Genomic DNA, 20,392 nt, shown 5'->3' with positions numbered 1-20,392 from the left:
AGTCTCACGAGATCTGGTTGTTTAAAAGTTAAGCTGGGTTCAGTGGCTCACACCTGTAATCCCAGTACTTTGGGAGGCTGAGGCCAGGAGTTTGAGACCAACATGGAAAACATGGTAAAAACTTGTCTCTACTAAAAATAGAAAACTTAGCTGGGCGTGTTGGTACATGCCTATAGCCCCAGTTACCTGGGCGGCTGAGGCACAAGAATCTCTTGAACCCGGGAAGCAGAGGTTGCAGTGAGCCAAGATCATGCCGCTACACACTAGCCTGGGTGACAGAGCAAGACTCTGCCTCTAAATAAATAAATAAATAAATAAATAAATAAATAAATAAAATAAAAGTGTATCGCATCTCCCCGATCTCTCTCTTAGTCCTGCTCCTGCCATGTAAGACGCCTGCCTCTGCATTGCCTTTTGTCATGAGTAAAAGTTTCATGAGGCCTCCCCAGAAGCAGAAGGTACTGCTTCATGTACAGCCTGTAGACCTGTGAACCAATTAAACCTCTTTTCTTTATAAATTACCCAGTCTCAGATATTTCTTTATAACAGTGCTAGATGAACTAATATGGAGGCCTGTGTATTCTGACTCATGAGGCCACCAGACTGGACCCTGTCTGACTTCCCAACTTTGCCCCATCTGCACCTTCCTCATCATTCTGCTATGTCACCTGCCTCCATTCAGGACCTGACCATACCACCTGTTCTTTCCAACTCTTCACAGAGTCTCTGCTTTTGGTGAGAAGCCTTCTGCTCTTCTTTAATTTCACCTATTAGTACCTGAACATCCTTTTCTTCTCAGCAACATTGTTACTTCTTCATAGAAGACATCCCTAACATACAAGAAAAGGTTGCATTGCTGCTTATTCCTTTTCCCCCTTTTTAGTCTTTAGCACAATATTTTATCATATTAATTTGTGTTTTGACTTTGTGAATAACTGTATTTCACCTTAGATTGTAAACTCCATGAAAAAAGGGGCTATATATGTTTTGGTCACTGCTGAATCTTTAATGCATAGCAGTGCCTGACACATGGTAGATACTTAAGAAACATTTTTTCAATGAGTAATTGGATGGATGGATGGTTGGATGGGTTGTGAAAGAAATCAGTTTCTCTACTCACAAAACTTCCGACAAAAAAATGAGTAGTTTTTCATATATTGTACTTTTCCAGTTCCCTGGGGATACCAACTGGGTGTACATACAATTTAATTCAATTCTGACAGTAACCGGAGTTAGCATCAACCTCATGAGTTAAGAGCTCAATTCCTCAAGACTGCCCCCTACTTCAGATGCCAGTAGTAGGTCCCTAGATTACTACCCACACTCTTATCTGACGTGACTACAAATTGGGTGTCTCATGACTCCCTCCTTGGGTTCAATGATGTGTCATGATGGCTCACAGAACTCAGGGAAATACTTTACCATTACTGGTTTATTATAAAGGATATCGTAAAGGATACAAATGAACAGCCAAACAAAGAGGTACATAGGATGAAGTCTAAAAGGGTCCTGAGTGCAGGAGCTTTTGTCGTTTTGGAATTGGAATATGCCGCCCTCCTGTGACGTGGATAAATTCACCAACCTGGAAACTCTCCAGACTCCTTGATTTAGGGTTTTTACGGAGGCCCCATTACTTAGGCATGATTGATTAAATCATTGGCCATTGGTGATTGACTTGATCTCCAGCCCCTTCCATTACCAGGAGGTTGCAGGTAGGGGTGAAAGTTCTAATTCTTCAATCTTCCCCTGGTCTTTCTGGTGACCCACTCCCATCCTGAAGCTGTCTAGGGACCTCAGCCACCGGTCATCTCACTGGCATACTAAAAGATACCATTCTGGAGATTCCAAGGGTCTTAGAAGCTGTTAAGAATCAGACTAAGGCCAAATATTATTACAAAGGATGCTCCCATTTCCCTTATGACTCAGAAAGTTACAAGAGTTTTAGGAGCTCTGTGTCAGGAAGCGAGAACAGAGACAAATATTTTTTATTATGTTGTAGATGAATGTGATTCTGAAGTGTTAGAGGTTGTAGAAAAAGCTTAGAAGAGGAGGGAAGGAGTACCTGCTACCTAGCATTTGTCTATAGCTATGTGTACTGCTTTATCTGTCAAATGAACATATACAAGGTCTGTTTTAGAAATTTTTGCCAAAGAGCCCAGAATTGGCAGATGCAATCAACATCTCCATCACCAACACTCTGCTTGATCATATTAAGACGGGATAGTTCCCTTGAACTCCTTTGCAGGCAGGAACTGGAGTGGCTTGTTTCACTCAGCTCGCCGCTGGCCACTCCTCACTGGAGGGAGCATGCAAGCGGGTGTGGGAACTGGAGCTAACAAATGCTGGAACCAGCTGGTTGTTCCTCTCTGGCAGGAGCAGGCCCTGTGCAGGCCCTGCAGCAGCATACAAGCATGTTACAACCAGTGCTCTTTCAGCTCTGCCATCTGGGGATGGCCAAGTGCCAGCCAGCTCAGTGGAGGGTCAGGATGGCAGCACCTACCCTCTTGGCACCAGGGTTCTTGTTTGGCGTCCAGGAGGAATCAGGTCACACGAACTGTTTGAAAGGTGATGAATGAGGAAGACTTTATTGAGCGGTGGGTGGCTCTCAGTCGAAAGGGAGGCTGGAAAGGGGATGGGAAGGTGATCTTTCCCTGAAGCCTGGCCATCTCTGGCAGGGCCACTCTCTGAAGCTGCACCGTCTGAAGTTAGTGGTGTCTGTCTGTAGTCTCCAATGCTCAGTTGTTTCTTTGCTCGCTGCTCAGCTGCTTGTATCCTCAATGCTCAGCCGTTTGTGTTGTTCTACCAGCTGAAGTCTTTTATGGGCAGAAGATACGGGGAGGGCAGGCCAAAAAGGCAACATTTGGGTGGAAAAACGGGGTCAGCTGTTTTCGCTGAGGGCCTCAGTTCCCAGCTCAAGGGTGAGGTTTAGCGGGGAGCACAGCTCTTTTGTATCATTATCAGCTCAAAACACTGTGTCTACCTTAAAACTCCTTTCTTGGGTCATCTGATTCTGAAGTTAATAAAACCATGCCTGTGACTGAAAGAACTAATTCATGTATCTTTGAAATGTAGTACTCCTTATGCATAATAAGGTCAAAGTTTTCAGAAACATTTTTGGCTCAAAATAACAGAATTATTTCAAAGATAGTCTTGTGGAATCTCAAATGCCTTCCTTCTTGGGATTGTCCTTTCCTTTGGTATGGCCTATTTCTCTGGGGAAATTTTGCCCCTTCTTGGACTCCACACCTTTCTAGTGTCTTTTCTCGCCAATCTTCTCTTCCTAGATTCCATCCATGGAATCTGTGCTCAAGGAAAAGCAAAGCATTCCTCAGAGTTCATGGACAGGTAGGGTCATCGCAGTTACATGACAAAGCAGATTATGAACCCAAGTCTGGTATTTACTAACTTACTCTAGCACAGCGCTAACCTCCCTACCTATGTACTGAATTCCAATTTTCCTTTTGAGTTGTGTGCACTTGAGGAGTTAGAGGGGAGTGATCATGAAGGGGCCAAATTGTCAAAGTCAGGTAACCGATGGGATCAGTCTAAATGTGATGGAGGCGTTTAAGACAGAAATCCACGGCCTTTACCACCATTTGGTCCATGTAAAGGGGTGGTCCCAGAGTGATGTGTTTTGCCTCCAGGGTTTTCAGGGGTGTTTTTTGTTGTTGTTGTTGTTGTTGTTGTTGTTTTTTAATAAGTCAATTTAAGGGAAGCATACTGAGATGGAAATAATAATTTGAATTTGACATTGACACAGCTCACTTAGGTGCAAAATGTGCCAGGGAGTCCTAGCAGGTAAAAGTGAGGTGAGGAGTCAGATAAATTTAATACATCTGGAGTTAGTATGATACTGTCAACGACCATAGGCAATACTTTTCTTTTTTTGCCTGCTCAGGATTTCTTTTCTGGTATCAGAACGTGTTTCCTCATTGTGGAGAACCATCCTCCCTCCCCTCTTCTCCCCATTCCTCCTGTTTTACAGGCTTATTGTTGGAAGACGATTCTCATGGATCTTTCATGTTTCTGCACATCTTGTGTCAGCTCTTGTTTCAGAGGATCTTTTCAAGGATGTTTATAGTAAACAGCTTTGGATAATAGAGATAGGGTCTCCCTGCAGGAAATGGCTAGGTTTGTTTCCTGACTAGAATAATAAAGATAATATCTCCCTCCAGGGCGAAGGGTGAGCAGGTTTGCTAGCAGCCTCCTTATAAGATCAGGGGTTTCCTAAACTTGAGGTCCACACATATGAGGCAAATCAACTGTATATATGCAGCACCTACCTGGGCCACTCTGTATGTTTTTCAAGGGACTTGTGGAGCAAGGGGAGCCAATGTGAATAGGAAGCACTGACTGCTTTCTGTGCCATGAGTAATCAAGCTTTTTGTCTCTGACCCAAGAGTCTAGCAGCATGTGTGAAGCTGTGGGAGGCTCTCTTGTTAACCAGAAAGAAGGGTAAGATATCAGACCCCTCACAGCTCCTGACAGCTGACTGTTGGTTGGAAAGCCTGGCCAATGAGAGTAGAGCAGGCTCCTGGCCACAAGGATCACTTTGGTATAGTCAGATGACAAAGATCAGGCCCATAGGAAGGGTCTTCAAGGCTTTTCCTGGAGTTGCTGGTCAAGGGATATAGAATAGGAGCCTGGCCATCTTTGTGGTTACCTGGGTAGAGTCCCTTGAGAATGAGTCCCCTTACAGAGTAAAGCAGAGTCAAGAAAATGAGAGAGGGGAGGGGCAGAAAGCAAGGGAAATTGATTGAGGTTGAAATTGAGATTGATTTTATTTGGGAGTGTTGATTGAGGGCCTGGATATCGCCCTGCCTTTTCTATTACATAAGCCAATACATTCACTTTGTTTGCTTAAGCCAGTTTGTGTGGGAATTTCGATACTAACCTCTGAAAGAGTCCTGTCAAATACAGTTGCGAAAGAGTGGGCTGACCATCCCAAGGGACCACTACTTACTCTAGAGGTTTCTACTCAAGCTTATCCTGTATGAGCATATAGCCACTTACCCACTCTAAAACACATCTAAGCAATGACTGCCATTAGGTATAGAACTTGAGCTTGGTGCCTCTCCCCAGATGGCTTGCCGAGCAGTTACCTCGTTTTTGATGCTCTGCTTATATATCTGTGTGTCTGCTTCCCCAAGATGATGTGAAAATTGTGAATCAAAACAAATGCAGAATGTTATGGAGAAACAAGATGGGTGCAGTAAGAAAGGTCAAAAACATGAAAGGTGGCAATGTTTTGGAACTCCTGGGGCCAGACCCATGTGAGGAAGTGAGGAATTTGGGATTGTAGAGGTTTTTGCCTCTAAATTCATCACTTGAAGCTGTTCTGTGGCCCTGCAGAGAAATGATAATCAAGCTGAGGATAGCTATCAATAGATGATTGTAGTATTCTGTGGGAAAGCACTGTAGCATTTGGGGTTACACAATGAACCCTGTGAGGTGAAAAGACTGGCAGCTTCTTTCAGGACCAGCTTTGTTTTTAAAGAGGAGAAAGATATTTTCTTTTGCTTTTCCTTTCTTTATATTATGTTGTGTGTGAGCACAGATATGCATGTATATTCATGTATAGCCATGACCCCACATATGTATGTATGTGTATACATGTGCATGTGCATGTACATGTGAACCTATGTGCACATATGTGTATGTGCAGGCATGCCTGTATATGTATGTGTATCTAGGCATTTATCTTTCTAATTTGGATTACAGAATTATAATCATCTTTTCAATATTTTATTAATAATTTCACATAATTCACAGTGTTTCTTTTACCAAATGTCCTTTTACCTTTCCAGTAATAGTCTCAATTTGTAGTTGGAGAAGGGCATAAAGAAGAAGTAGATAAAGCTTATCAGGTAAAGTTGTGGCAGGGGATGCTAATAGAAAAAGAAAAAAAGAGGATCAGAGGTTAAAAAAAAGTGAGCAAAGAATCAATTCAAATACTGAGACTTCTATGAAATCCCATGCAAGCCTGCTCCAATTTCATTGCCAGACTTTTTTTCTGACTTCTTGTCATACAAACCGTGTGTTGGTCCCTTAAGCAATGCATCACTGTTCTGAGATGCTTTGCTCATATATGTTCAGGCTTCCCTCCATGCCCTCATGTTTTCTGCCTCTGTACTTATATTTATCCCTTGCCTGAAATAACATGCTTTTCCCTTCTGAGCCCTATGTGTCTTAATTTCACCCCAGACACATTCACTCACCCAGCCCCTGGGTCTAAATTGCCCCCTAATTTACAAAATTACATGACCCTTCCAGGTAGATGCCATGTCTTGCTTTCTTTTTGACCCAAAGCAAGCAAAAATGTTGAGTGACGCTTCTCACTTTAAACACACACACACCTCAAGTTAATTCTGAGATCAATTTTTTGAGACTGGTCCTGGGACATGTCACCGGTGAGATGAAGATGTATGAGAGTGCAAAGAAGTTGGAGTTCTTTTTCTTTTTTTAAGAGGAATTTTCACTTGTGAGCAAAATTTTAATTGGATGTCTAAACTTCCAGATAAGCTTTTGTTCAACATTTGTCGTGAATTTATAGGGGAAGTAAAAAATCAATATTCTGCAGTACTTCTTTCATCCCAAGGAGGTTGAAAGACTTCAGCTGCAAAGTGAGGAGATCAGAAGAGAAACAGATTTATTAAAGAAAAAAAAAAAACACCCCATCTTACCAATATCGTTTGGAAGAACAGACCCATTCTGAAGCAATTTCTGATCTCCTTTCCAAAGGCGATCACTATTAATAGGCGACCATGAAGACGAGAAACAAGAAGAAGAAGGGTCACAGAGAAAAATGCAGAGTGCAATTTTCTATTCTCTACACTTTTGTAGAAAGAGATCTCAGTTGTAAGCATGAACCTTTGCACACATTTAAGCCAGGAGTTCTGCCAAATTTAAATACCTTCAGCAATCAAGACAAGAAGCATCTCTCTCTGATATAAATAAAAATAGCTGGAAAATGACAAATAGGGCAGAATTTCCCATGCCCAGCTTTCATGGGACCCTTCCTGCACATACACTAGGTTTCTTTGTAGAACAGTAATGTCATTTCATAACTTTTTCACTAGCTGCAGTTCGATGCATATGTTAGAGAATTTCCTTGTTTCCTGTTGTCTGAATGCTTTGATATTGTAGGGGAGAAAAAGTCATAACTTTTCCTCACTCATCACAAAGTTTATGACTGAGACGCATAAAAGAAAAGGAGATTAGCCAGAGAAAAGCAAAGCAAATTTATTCGTCAAATATTATGGGATATGAGAGTCTTCAGCAATGAAGACCCCCAAACATAGGGAAGATCATGTATTTTTATGCTTAAGTTTGATGAAGAATGGAGAGATGTGTAGCAGTGTGATTAGATGAAAAAAGAGTATGACTGAATGGTAATAAACTGGGGTTTGGGGAAGTAGCAAGGTCTTTTGAGATTCTTCTTGGCCTGTCTGGATAGAATTCCCTCTCTTCGGATATAGGGCAGATCATCTGCCACACAAGGGTCTTCAAGAAAGAAGTTCAGAGAGATCGTTCTGCTTCTGTGGCTTTCTCAGTTTCCTTCAGCTTGAAAGACTGAGTATCAGAAGGTGCCACATTTGGGGCTACTGTTTCCTGTACCCCATCAGTATCATATGTGAAGTGGTTTTATTTTTTCCAAAAACTGTTACGAATTTGCTCTAGCAAAATCCACATTCTTATTTCTTGTTAAAACCATCCCACTTAAAGTTTTTAAGTCTCAGTGTTAACAATGTAAAACCTACTTAAAGAGTGTAATTGGATTGTTTGTAACTCAATAAATAAATGCTTGAGGGGATGGATAAAACAAACAAAACAATGTAAAAACTTGAAACTTCTATTTAGTTGAGAATTTCTTAATCTCAGCCATCCTCCCTCTCTCTTAACCCCACCATCCCCCTAACCAAGGCTAAAGCTGTGGCTCTGGTGGCTAAGAGCGGAGGGGTCTGGGTTATGGTCTGTTCTCTTACACACTTTTTGCTCTGCCTTCTTCAAAAGATGACTCTGATGTTGAGGGCAATGAGGAAGGGGATGAGATGAAAATATTGCCTTGTATGCCTGTCCATAGTGGGGTTGCATGACGCTTCTAGATTGGCCCTAATTGCTGACCTAGTTTGTGGATGAGTCCATGAAATCCTTGAGCATGGGTGGTGGCTCCATCAGACCTCCTGATAAAGGTCTCATCTTAAGTAGCTCCCTATGCAAGACTACTCCATCTTCTAGTTGATCACTAGCTGAACACCTCCCATCCTTTGCTGTATCCTATAGTTGTGCCTGGCACGACTATAATACAGTGTCATCTGTGTTTGCAGTGTTTCCATCTCTATCATCTACTGGTATGTTCAGCTCTAATTTACATACATTTCAGGACAGGAAACTTTCCCTTTTTATACCATATCCGCCCAGTGCTCTTTACCTACCTCCGGTGGTATAAGGACTTGCTAGCAAGCTCAGTGACTAAACTGACCCCAATTAAGGTACACAATGTTCCCTCTCCTTTTCATAGCCTCCCTCCCTCTCCAGTATTGGGAGAGAGGAGAATAGCTAATCTTGAGAAATTCTTCAGTTCCTCAGCCTCCTTCTTGTACTCTTTACTTTTATACCAATATCATGGGTGTAAGAGGTGGGAATTAGGTGGGGGGTAGTTAATGCTGAGTCTGCTGACTTGTTACCTTGTTCTCTTCTCTTCTCTTCTCTTCTCTTCTCTTCTCTTCTCTTCTCTTCTCTTCTCTTCTCTTCTCTTCTCTTCTCTTCTCCCCCTCCCTTCCCCTCTGCTTCCCTTCCCTTCCTTTCCCTTCTCTTTTCTTTTCTTTCTTTCTTTCTTTCTTTTCTTTTCTTTTTTTTTTTTTTTTTTTTTTTTTTTGAGTTGGAGTTTTGCTCTTGTTGCCCAGTCTACAGTACAATGGCATGGTCTCGGCTCACTGCGACCTCTGCCTCCCAGGTTCAAGTGATTCTCCTGCCTCAGCCTCCCAAGTAGGTGAGATTACAGGTGCCCCCCACCATGCCTGGCTAATTTTTGTATTTTTAGTAGAGACGGGGTTTCACCATGTTGGGCAGGCTAGTCTCGAACTCCTGACCTCAGGCGATCCACCCACCTCGGCCTCCCAAAATGCTGGGATTACAGGCATGAGCCACTGTGCCTGGCCCTTGTTACCTTTCAACATGTCCTGTGGGATGGTGGCTAGGATGTGGAACACTTAAGGCATCTCCTCTAGATTACTGGGACAGCAGAACTCTGTGCATAATATCATCTTTTTATGCTATGGTTAATGCCTTTTACTGAAAAAGGGAAAAAGTGAAAGGGAAAGTATCAGAAAGAAGTAATGAATATTTTCCTTATAATGGCTCAAACAATGGTAAGGAAGAGCCTATTAGACATGGAATATTTGGCTCTTGTTGGGAGAGACTAGTCTGTTTATTCCTAGATCCCAGCATAGTGCCTGGCACATGCTTGCTGGGTAAATATCGAAAGAAACTTCCAAATTGCCAAGGTGCTAGAAGGTAATTGTATGATTTTGCTATACAAGAGACTAAACTGGAGACAAAGCAACCCTGGAAGAAACGTGTTCCCAGTTTTTGTCTCCCGCAACCCTTCCTGCGCTCTAGTGTTGGTTTCCCTTGCCCTGCCCACGTGAACGTGCACAATAGGAAAACTGGAATTGTCTTTGAAGTGACCATAGTGAATAGTGGTGGTTGTCAATGCTAAATAGCTATTTTGAAATCTTGGATTTATCTTGCTATGCAAAATGTGTGGCATTAAAGCCCTCACTTCTACAGCACAATGGACTTAGGGATATATACCTAGAAATAGTGCTTCACAGCTACATTGAGTAAGAAAATTAATGTCAGGCAGTACCACCTGTAAAAATGGACCCAGTACCTTGGGTCTCAAAGTTTGGAAAACTTCACATTCATCAACATACACACACACTCTCACACACACACACACACACACACACACGCTCACACATACACTTCAATAAGGAATACACGATGCCTCTGTTACTCAGGATTCAGCACTCAGTGTTGGCAGCTAAACATCCACTCTCATGACTACTAATACTGTTCAGGCCCCAGGGAAATGCTTTCCCACATCTCGCCCAATGTTCTTGAACAAAAGATGACTGCATCTGAATGCCGTGAAGATTTGTGGGTTGTGCTGTCTGAAACAGGCACTGCTTTGGAGTGTGGGGAAGATTTGAGCAAGAAAAGCACTTTGGTAAGACAAAAGACTAATTAAATTGTAAAACCTTTCTCTCAGTGTAAGTGTAGTAGTGTATTGCATAAAAAGTATTATTTTTCAGTAGACTCAAGCCTCCATTTCCTTGCTTCTCTTCATGGTTGCAGAGGTACCTGGGAATTAGTGTTCTCTTTGCAGTAGTTGCACATGGTGACTGGAGAACATTTTGCAGTACTAAACAACTACTAATCCCCAAGTCACTGTCCATCAGCAAAACTTCCAGATGGGTATAATAACACTTCAGTCATCTTTGATATTTTGCTGACTTTTAGTTAGATAAAAGCTATAACTTTACACACATTTTTTAAAAAAACATTATAGTTATAAAGTCTTTTTCAAGGTAGGAGAATAGAATATATTTATGTTTTCTAGACTCATATATAACTTAAAAAATATTAAGCATGTTATATGTAGGTCTTTATTTGTACTTTTCTTCCAAGCCCTACAAATATTAGGGTTGGACTTAATGTAAAATATTGGGTCAGAGTAGTGGCCTCATAAAAGTAAGTTTCCTTTCTCTTCCCTAAATATTTGTCTGTCACCATGAAAGAATAGCTGTATCTCTGAACTTTATTTTATGGAGGTGGAATTATAGGACAATGGCTAAGATTTTACCAATGTTAAGTAGCCTGGTCTTTTCCCATGAAACTCAAGAATAATTTCTACAGGAGAAAATGGACTGTGATCCTTTTGTTTTCACTAAAACTGCATGTTCATGAGAATCAATAACAGGCCGGATTTGGAGCTTGTTTCTTTGTATTTAAATATATTCTTTTCCCAGCATGAATGTAAGCTTACTTGGTTGGCAAAATATGCATTTTGTCTCGCAATTTAAGGATCATTTTTGTCCTTAACAACGACAGCAGTAAGAACAATAATATTAACTGACTATGAAGAGGCACTTTACAATGTTCAATATGCTTATATATATTTTACCACCTGTTAATATGTTAAGAAAGAAAACTGTGGCTTCTGACATTCTGATAGATCTAGTTGCAAAGTTAATGGCAATATGCAAGGGTTTGCACCTCTATTTATTTCTATATTCTATTAACACACTGAGGCTAGACATTAATTTCAAACTGGCTTATGCATTTCAGAACATTTTAAATTTTGTTTTCTTTTCATGGTAATGAAAATATAACTATAGTTTTCAGAGAATGTTTATGCTGCGATGGTTTATTTTTCACTATGTAAATCAATAGCTAACTCTCTAGGGAAAGCATAATTTGGCAGTTAGATTGTTTGACCTTTCATTTTTCAGAAGTCTTTGAGGCATTGCATTTGTTGTTCATGATGGTATGTTTGGAGTTTGTATCCGTCTATATAAAGAGACACAATGAGAATACAAGTATCAGGCAAGGAGCTGAGAAATCTAGGTTTTTGGCTTCACTTTTCCTAATCTTCCTGAGCTTCAGCTCATCTGTCTAATCACATTAAGATGTATGCCTACCTATGTAATATAACTATTGTGAAGAACAGACTGGATGATGGATGTGAAAGTGCTTTGAAAACCGCAAATAAATGGTATCAGAAGTAAATGATACTATTATAGACTAGGCTGGGCAAATTAAGGCCTGATGGCCAAATCCAGTCTGCTACTTGTTTTTGTAAATAAAATTTTATCGGAACACACCACATCTATTTGCTTACATATCGTCTATGGTTGCTGTCATGCTGCAATGGCAGAGTAGAGCAGTTGTGACAGAAACCACATGGCCAGCAAAACCTAACATATTTGCTATTGGATTCTTTACAGAAAAAGCTTGCCAACCCATGTTAGAGACCACAGACGATTTGGTTGGAATTCTCAAATGTGGGGAATAAATAAGCATCTAATCTAAAATTTTAGGAGGAAGCTGTAGTTCCTCTTCAATTGATGAGTGAATGCTTTTTTTAAAAAAAAAAAAATTAATAACAATGGATAATAAAGAAGTAATGATAGAATTAGAAAATATCAATTTTTATAGACTTTTTGAAATAATTGATGTAAGCCAAGGATTGTCAATGAATATTAAAACTTTTGTATAAGGTGTTGTTTGGGCAAAAATATGCTTATACTGTGTTGAAAACATGATGCCACAGGTTACTTACTAATTGTAAAAGGAAAAACAGAACCTTCTATAGGAGAGAGATCTGGTGGTCACCACCTTTGCCATTTGATCAGGCTCTTTATCAGTAAAATTGAGACAGACAGATGTGGTGTGCCTTCTAACAATACACAAAGTTTTGAAAAACCATTATCTAGTAAGTATTCTTGTCAAAATGTGTAAGGTAGACTTAATTTCTAGTTTATAGGAAATACTGAGAATATAAGAATCATTTAAATGACACCAAAATGAAACAGACAAATCAAAAACCAAAACCTTGGAGGAGCATTTCTAGATTGTTGGAGCTATAACAGCCAAATGTCACGTGGGAACCTCGATTGAGTTCAGTGTAGAAAAAGGAAAGCTATAAGGAGTCTTATGGGCCAGCTGGGACATTTGAATATGGACTGGATATTGGATATTGTTAGATTAGAGAACAATTATAAATTAATTATATCTTGTTAATAAGGTAATGATATTGTGGTTATACATTGGACAGTGTGCTGAAGTTTTTGAGTTACTTTCAAATGCTTGAGACAAACACAGAAACACAAACAAAACGTGGCCAAAGAATATATGAGAGTTCGTTGTACTAGTCTTTTAACTTTTTTACTTTTGAACATTCCCAAAATAAAAAATGGAGAATCAAATTCAACAAGCAATTACTGTCGGTGAAATAAAAAACCCAGGAAATTGACATCTAGTAGAAGGAAGACCTGGGTTTCTTTGCCATTTGGTTAATAATGGTGCGCGGTAGCGTTCTCTCTGGTGTGCTTTATCCAGCCACTCAAGTGAAAAAATCAGAGATAAAACATTCTCTTTTCATGATTTTTTCCCTGCAGATGTTCATTCCTGATGGTAATTCATCTTACAGCCAGGGAACCCACCAAAGCAATATTTTTCCCTTATAAAATTTCATCTTACTAGTTGTCACCCATCATTCCAGGCTGTTGAAATCTTTAGAATTTTGATTGGCCCATTCAATCTGCTAGTTATCTTTCTCAGTCTTGTGACATCTGAATGGTTGATGAGCTCACTTTCTATGTCTCCATCCAAGCAAACAATGAAGATATGGAATAGCAACTCCTTCCTGCATCCTAGTAGCTGAAGACAAAGCCTCCCTGCATTCTCGTGCCTGCTCCCTGCCTGCAGTGGAGAGGCGGGGAGCAGGCACCAGATGCTCAGCAGGCTGGATCGGGCCCCAAGCTTCAACTAGCTACAAACATAGCCTGCCACCTCTGACCCAGGACCCTTTGTGCACCAACCCCTTCACATCCTCTTGCCCTCAGCACTTTTTCCAGCTGCTGCTGCAACTTTCCCAGCATGAGCTTTTATTGGCTCCATGCAGGCACATCCTGATCATGAGGGGCCTCTTACCTTATATCCTGAGACTTTCCTATTGACATCGAGGCAAGAGACATCCCGAGGAAGACCACAGTCCTGCCGATGCATGTTCACCCTGGAAGTGTGAGGGTCTCCAGTCCTATAGGGCAAATCTTTGAGCAAAGGGAGACTGAAGTCTGAAGGTACATTCATTGCCCTTTCTCCATCTAGGCAGACCCCTGAGCTGACTCATGAATGTCAGGAACACATATTACATAATAAGATCAACTGTTCTCAACTTAAATTAATTTGGCCATATGTAAATTATACAAAATCCAAATGTCTTTAGAAACAATACTTTCCTGGTGATATTTTTTGCTGTTCTAAAGAGCAGTTCTAAGTCAGTGGCTCATGATTAACTATATCTGTACAAAAGTGTTTTGCATGTTTTTCATGCTCCTTCCGTTGATTGTTTTACTTTGTATACACATCCTTTTATTCTTTATGTCTATCGTTTTAAACATTCCTAGAAGTTAAGAAATGTGATTAACTGGCTTATATATTTTTGGTTATAAATTATTTTAAAACATCATTATTTCATATATATAGAGAGAGAGCTGTATAGCTGAATCATTCTTATTTATTTATTTAAGAGACAGAGTCTTGTTCTGTCACCCAGGCTGGAGATCAGTGTGTGATTGTAGCTTACTAAAGCCTCAAACTCTCGGCCTCAACCAATCTGCCTGCCTCAGCCTCATTGGGTTTACTGGTGTGAGCCACCTTGCCCAGGATCATTTGTTTTTGGTGCAGAATTATGACTTGCCAATGGCTCACTGTGAGGCAGTATGGGGTAGTGGTCTTGAGCACACATTTTAAAATAAGATTTTTGGGGATCACATCCATTCTGTGCCATTAACTGTCTTATTTTGGTAATTTACTGTATTTAATCACTCTGTGCCTCAGTTTCCTCATCTGTATAATGAACATGATACGATTAGTATTTATTTTATAGGATATTGTGAAGATTGAGTTAAATATGTATAAAGCAATTATGAAAGCACTTGGTATTAGTAAATACTCAGTAAATGTGAGCTGATATTATCATAGGATGGTTATTACTGCAATTATTATTACCACTACTACCACTAAAATGATTTTTCCTAGAAATTATCTTCCCTTTAGCCATAGGATATACCTATAACTAAGATGTAAGCAAAAGTAGTCTCCTGAGCAGCTGAAATAAACACCATAAAATTATATCACTACCAGATCTTTACTTAGATCTTCATTCAGAGCATATTTACTCTTATGCTGCATTCAATGCAAACAAGTTTTTTATCTATTTTTCTGGATCATAGATAATTGGAAGCATCTTATTAGAAAGCAGGAGAAATAGGGTTGCTCTTTCTAAGGTATACTTGGGGAAAGCTTTGTGGTGACAGGTGACAATTAACTACAAAACAGGAGACAATACAGGAGAAAATCACAAGACCCACTAAAGCATGATGACCATGAGTATTAATTCATCCGACAAACATTTATGAACACTTTGTGCCAGGCATTGTCCTGGACCAAGAAAATGCAAAGGTGAATGTAATTGACAAGACCTTGACAGGAGACTATGTTCCATGGCAGGGGTTGGAGGAAGTAAATACAGTCATCTCTCAGTACCTGCAGAGAATTGACTCCAAGTCCCCTCCTGCAGGTATCGAAATCCAAGAATGCTCAAGTCCTTTATATAAATGGTCTAGTATTTGCATATAATTTAGGTGCATCCTCTGTATAGCTAAATTATCTCTAGATTACGTATAATGCCTAATATATTGTAAAAGCCATGTAAATAGTTGTTATACTGTATTTTTAAAATTTGTATTCACTTTGGGAGGCCGATGTGGGCAAATCACTTGAGCCCAGGAGTTTGAGACCAGCCTGAGCAACATATCAACACCCCCTCTCTACAAAAAATATAAAAATTAGCCTGGCGTGATGATGCATGCCTGTAGTCCCAGATATTTAGTGGGCTGAGGTGGGCTTGAGCCCGGGAGGTTGAGGCTGCAGTGAGCAGTGATCAGCACCACTGCACTCCAGCCTGGGACATAGAGTGAGACCCCGTCTCAAAAACAATTTTTGGTAACATTTTCATTTTTATATTGTTTTTGTTCGTTTGTTTTTTTTTCCAAATATTTTTGATGTGCAGTTGGTAGAATCTGCAGATGCGGACTCCACGGATATGGAGACTAGCCGTGCAACTAAAGAATGCAGTACATAGGGTCACATGGTAGAAAGCAACTGAGGTGGCAGTAGGAGTACTTGGAAAAAGACTGGGGTGAAATCCGAAGTATGAAATGAAAACAGCCTTGTCAACAGCTCAGGGAAAAATATTCCATGTAGAGGAATAAGCAAGTGTGAAGGACATAAAGTATGAAAGAATTCCGTGGATTCAAACTATAGAAAGAAGGCCAGAGAAGATGGAATGTGACTGGCCCAGGGCAAGATGGTGGATGATATGAGCTAATATTGGGGAGCTAGGAAGGGGTAAGTTCACAATTGGTTTTAAAGATGGTAGTAAGGATATGGAATTATATGATATAGACTCCATGGATAGGTTACAACCAGGATAGAGATGTGATATAATACAGTCATACAGTCACATGCTGCCCAATTATGTTTTAGTTGATAAAGGACTACATATACAATGGTGATCCCGTAAGATTATAATACCATACTTTTACTCTACCTTTTCTATGTTTAGATATGCTTAGATACACAGATACTTGCCATTGTGTTACAGTTGCCTACAGTATTCAGTGCAGTAACAACATACTATCTAGCTTTGTATCCTAGGAGCAGTAGGCTATCCATGCAGCCTCTGAGTGTAGTAGGCTGTACCATCTAGCTTTGTGTAAGACCACTCTGTGATGGTCACACGTGATGAAATTGCCTATTGATGCATTCCTCAGACTGTTATCCCCATCATTAAGGGATGCATGATAGTGCCTATCTATCTATCTATCTATCTATCTATCTATCTATCTATCTATCTATCTATCTATCTAGATACAGCTATAGCAGGTCCTGGTTTCACTCAGCATCATCTCCTTGTAACACTGATGAGGAAAAAAAGTTGAATCGCAGCTTGTGTCACTGTCTGTGTGGAGTTTGCACGTTCGTCTGTGTGGGTTTCCTCTGGGTATTCTGGTTTCTTCCCACATCCCAAAGATGTGCACATTAGGCGAATTGGCATGTCTACATGGTCCCAGTGTGAGTGTGTGTAAATGTGTATATATATGTATGAGTGTGCCCTGTGTTGGAATGGGATCCTTCTAGGGCTGGTTCCTGCCTTGTGCCCTGAGCTTCCAGGATAAGTTCTGGTCACCTATGACCCTGTAATGGAATAATTAGCTAAAGGATTATAATACTTGTTTCTATTAATCTTTTAAAACTGTATGTATAGTTCACATTTATTTCAGTGTTTCAATATTAGAAGTGTTTAGATTTTTATTTAGAAGTTTAGTGACATTTTGGTGATCAAAAATATGCCATGGGAACTTAACTTTTGTTTATATCAATTATCCTGTGGTAAAATTGGTTTCATTATGCCTTGTTTCACTTCAAGCTGCAGTTTCCAAGAACCTATCAATGATGTTAAGTGAACAGTTACTGTATCATATAGATGATGATTGTCGCTGCTAAACAGAATGAGTTGGGAAAGGGTGGGATTGAAAACCGAAAGATTACTTAGTAGACTATTGAAGCAGTTTAGTTGAGAGCTGATGGAAGATTGAATTAAGATACTGGTGATAGAGAAAGAAGTTCTTATGTTTGAGTCATATTTTAGGGATGGACTTGACAGGATTTCTGAAGAATTGAGAGAGTGCAGGAGCAGGAGGATAAGCAAAAGGTGGGAGTCAGAATCAGAGGTGACTGCTGTTCCTTCATTTGAACATCTGGATGATAATGGTGCCATTTCCTGCAATGAAGAGGCAAAGAATAGACTAAGGGCATGGTGTCAAGAGTGCCCTCTGGGGCATGTTTTGTTTGGGTGGTTATTTAGTAGACAGCCAAGTAGAGGAGCTGGACAGGCACTTAACTGTACAGTTGTATGGAAGGAGAATAAAGGATGGATGTCTTGTATATCTCAAGAACTTCTGAGGGTTGATACACAAGGGAACATAGGAATATAATGAGGCTGTAAGCTTTTTGAGATAAATATTGGTGAAGGTTGATATTGATGTGTTAATTTTGAAAACATCGAATACCTAACTAGGCAACAGTTGATTTTAATATTTATAAAGGCCTGTTAAAGTTCTCCCTACATGAGATAGGCCTCTTTGATTAAGAAGCTAGGGGGAAAAATTCAGTGTTTTTTTTTTCACATGAGCACTGCAGTTTACTCAAGACTCCCTCATGTTTACTAAAAATGTCTTAACAAGAGCCCCTAAGCAAGTCCTTTTGCACTTGTGCTTCCTGGGTTTCCTTTCTGAAGAACAGAGGTAAATGAACTCAGTGATTTCTGAAGATGTTAATTTATTTTGTTTGTGTTAGAATTCTAGGTCTCAGGGCCTCCTTTAGTTAAAACAGCCACTCTTAAAAAGGACTCAGAATGACTGAAACATTTAAGGGATGGCAAAACTCTGAGTTTTATTATGTACATTTACCATGGTGGGTAAACGTTGGAATGCCGAGGTCGTTTGGCCCCTGGCCAGGGAGACTGAGTTCCATTTTGGAGTAAGGAGGGTAGAAATGCATCTCCCTTCATAGCAGCAGGGGCCTTCTCAGCTACGTTTATTAGCAAAACTGCTTCAGAGCCCTCTCTCAATCTGTGAAATCTTTGATCTTAAAAGGGGTTTTGTCTTGTTTTTTATTCTTTTAATTTAAACTTTATATGATGTTAGCTTTTTAACAAGCAAATTCTGCCTTTCTTCCCCCATAACCACCTTTGTAGGACTGCACACTGATTTATTTTGCTGGTGAGTACAGTGATTTTATTACCTTTCACCATGTGTAGTATGACTCCATGGCAATTTTGTTCAAGCCCTTTGGTGGGAGAGTCTGCTGAATTTGTAAAGGTGTCATTATTTATTCTTTTAATATTCTCAAACAGCAGCAGTTATGTTGCTAGCTTGAAATAAAGGCATTGAATTCAAGACCATGAGAGATTGCCTCAGGAATGTCTGCAGCAGGAAGTATTTGCTATTTTCAATATCAATTTCTTGACCACTTGAATCATATCTTAACCTTTTGCCAAATATTGACTATTCCTGTCAGATGGGGGCGTATTGCCTTTTGTTGAAAACTGGTTGAACAGATCATGTCAGAAATGAAGGAAGAATGAAGTTTGCATGATTAAAATAAATCGTAAGATCTTGGTTCAAGTTCCAAAAGACTAGAGAAGGGTAGATAAGTTAAAGTTCTTTGGCTCTGGCCAGCAGAGGCAAATATCTTCCTGTAACTAGACTGTTGAGCTGAGAATTGTGGCCTTATTAAAAGAAATAGCAGAGACTTGAGAAACTTTGGGAAAACTATAGACTAATGTTTCTCTGGGGACTGTTTCCAGGGAAGATTGGGGTGATAGGCCTATTGCAGATTGCTTGGTCTGTACTTTCTGAATCTTACCCACTCTTCTTCTTTCACTATTTGTACACTTCCAGATAAGGCTGCCTCTGTTTTTCTTTTTTGTGTAAAATAATTGGTTAATCTTCTGCTTTTGGTGTATGTGTCCTTGTACATCTTTTAGATGGAGAGAGACAGTGTGTTTGGGCTTTTATACTGTCTCCACTAACAAGTATGGCTTATTCTAAATTCAATTTTCTTACTTATAAAATGGATTTGATTTCTACCTCAATGTGGGCATTAAATACAAATAGGAGACAATAAGGACTGAAAAGTATGTGGACTTTTGAGTGCATCCTGGTTTTGAGTCTTATTGGCAGTGTCATTCTGGGCAAGTTATTTTACTTTTCTAGGCCTCAGTTTCTCCACATGTATAATTGAGATAATGTCTGTGTTGTAGAGTGGTTGTAAATGAGGTATAGAAAATACTTAGCCCAGTGCTAACTGAAATAGGCACAATAGGGAGTAGCTGCTATCACTACAATGTTTTATATACATACCATGGAGCCTAACTCTAAAATAGTTTAAGATATTTCAAAATTCAACATAAATTGGGCTGGCTCTGAGCCTGTATGGACACACGTATATAGTTAGCATCTTATCATAGTCCTGGTCTTATAATGCAGTTTTATGGCATTGACTTTAAAGGAAAGCATTGCAGCAGACCCAAGAACCTAAAGCCATGAGTCTTGCCTCATACAGAACCCATCAAGTACCAGGAACCTCTGCTATGGCGGCATCTTGGTGGAATTTAGTGTTTTGTAGTCATCAGTTGTCAGAGAAGATCTTGACTCAATGGAGTCCTAGTGTCAGAACTTCCACAGCCAGTGTCAACTGGGTATCAGCCTTGGGCATTTTTTTTTAGGGCCATCTTTCATATGTGAGAGGATAGTTACAGATGGTCCACAGTATTGGTCTCGAGGTCTTGGAATTTTCCCATGATGGAGCCATGCGATATGGATGCACTGACTGGTCCCTGCTTTGTGTCTGGTTTTCCAGTAGAGAAGTAATTACTCATGTGGGCTCTGATAGCAGGATGCTGATTTACATTGTATAAAAGAAGGGTTCTGTTGACAAAGAAATCTGGAAAATGAAAGGAATGTATCTTAGA

The sequence above is a fragment of the Rhinopithecus roxellana genome, chromosome 1, assembly GCF_007565055.1.
Source record: "Rhinopithecus roxellana isolate Shanxi Qingling chromosome 1, ASM756505v1, whole genome shotgun sequence".
Classification (NCBI taxonomy): Eukaryota; Metazoa; Chordata; class Mammalia; order Primates; family Cercopithecidae; genus Rhinopithecus; species Rhinopithecus roxellana.
This window is presented reverse-complemented; position numbering follows the sequence as displayed.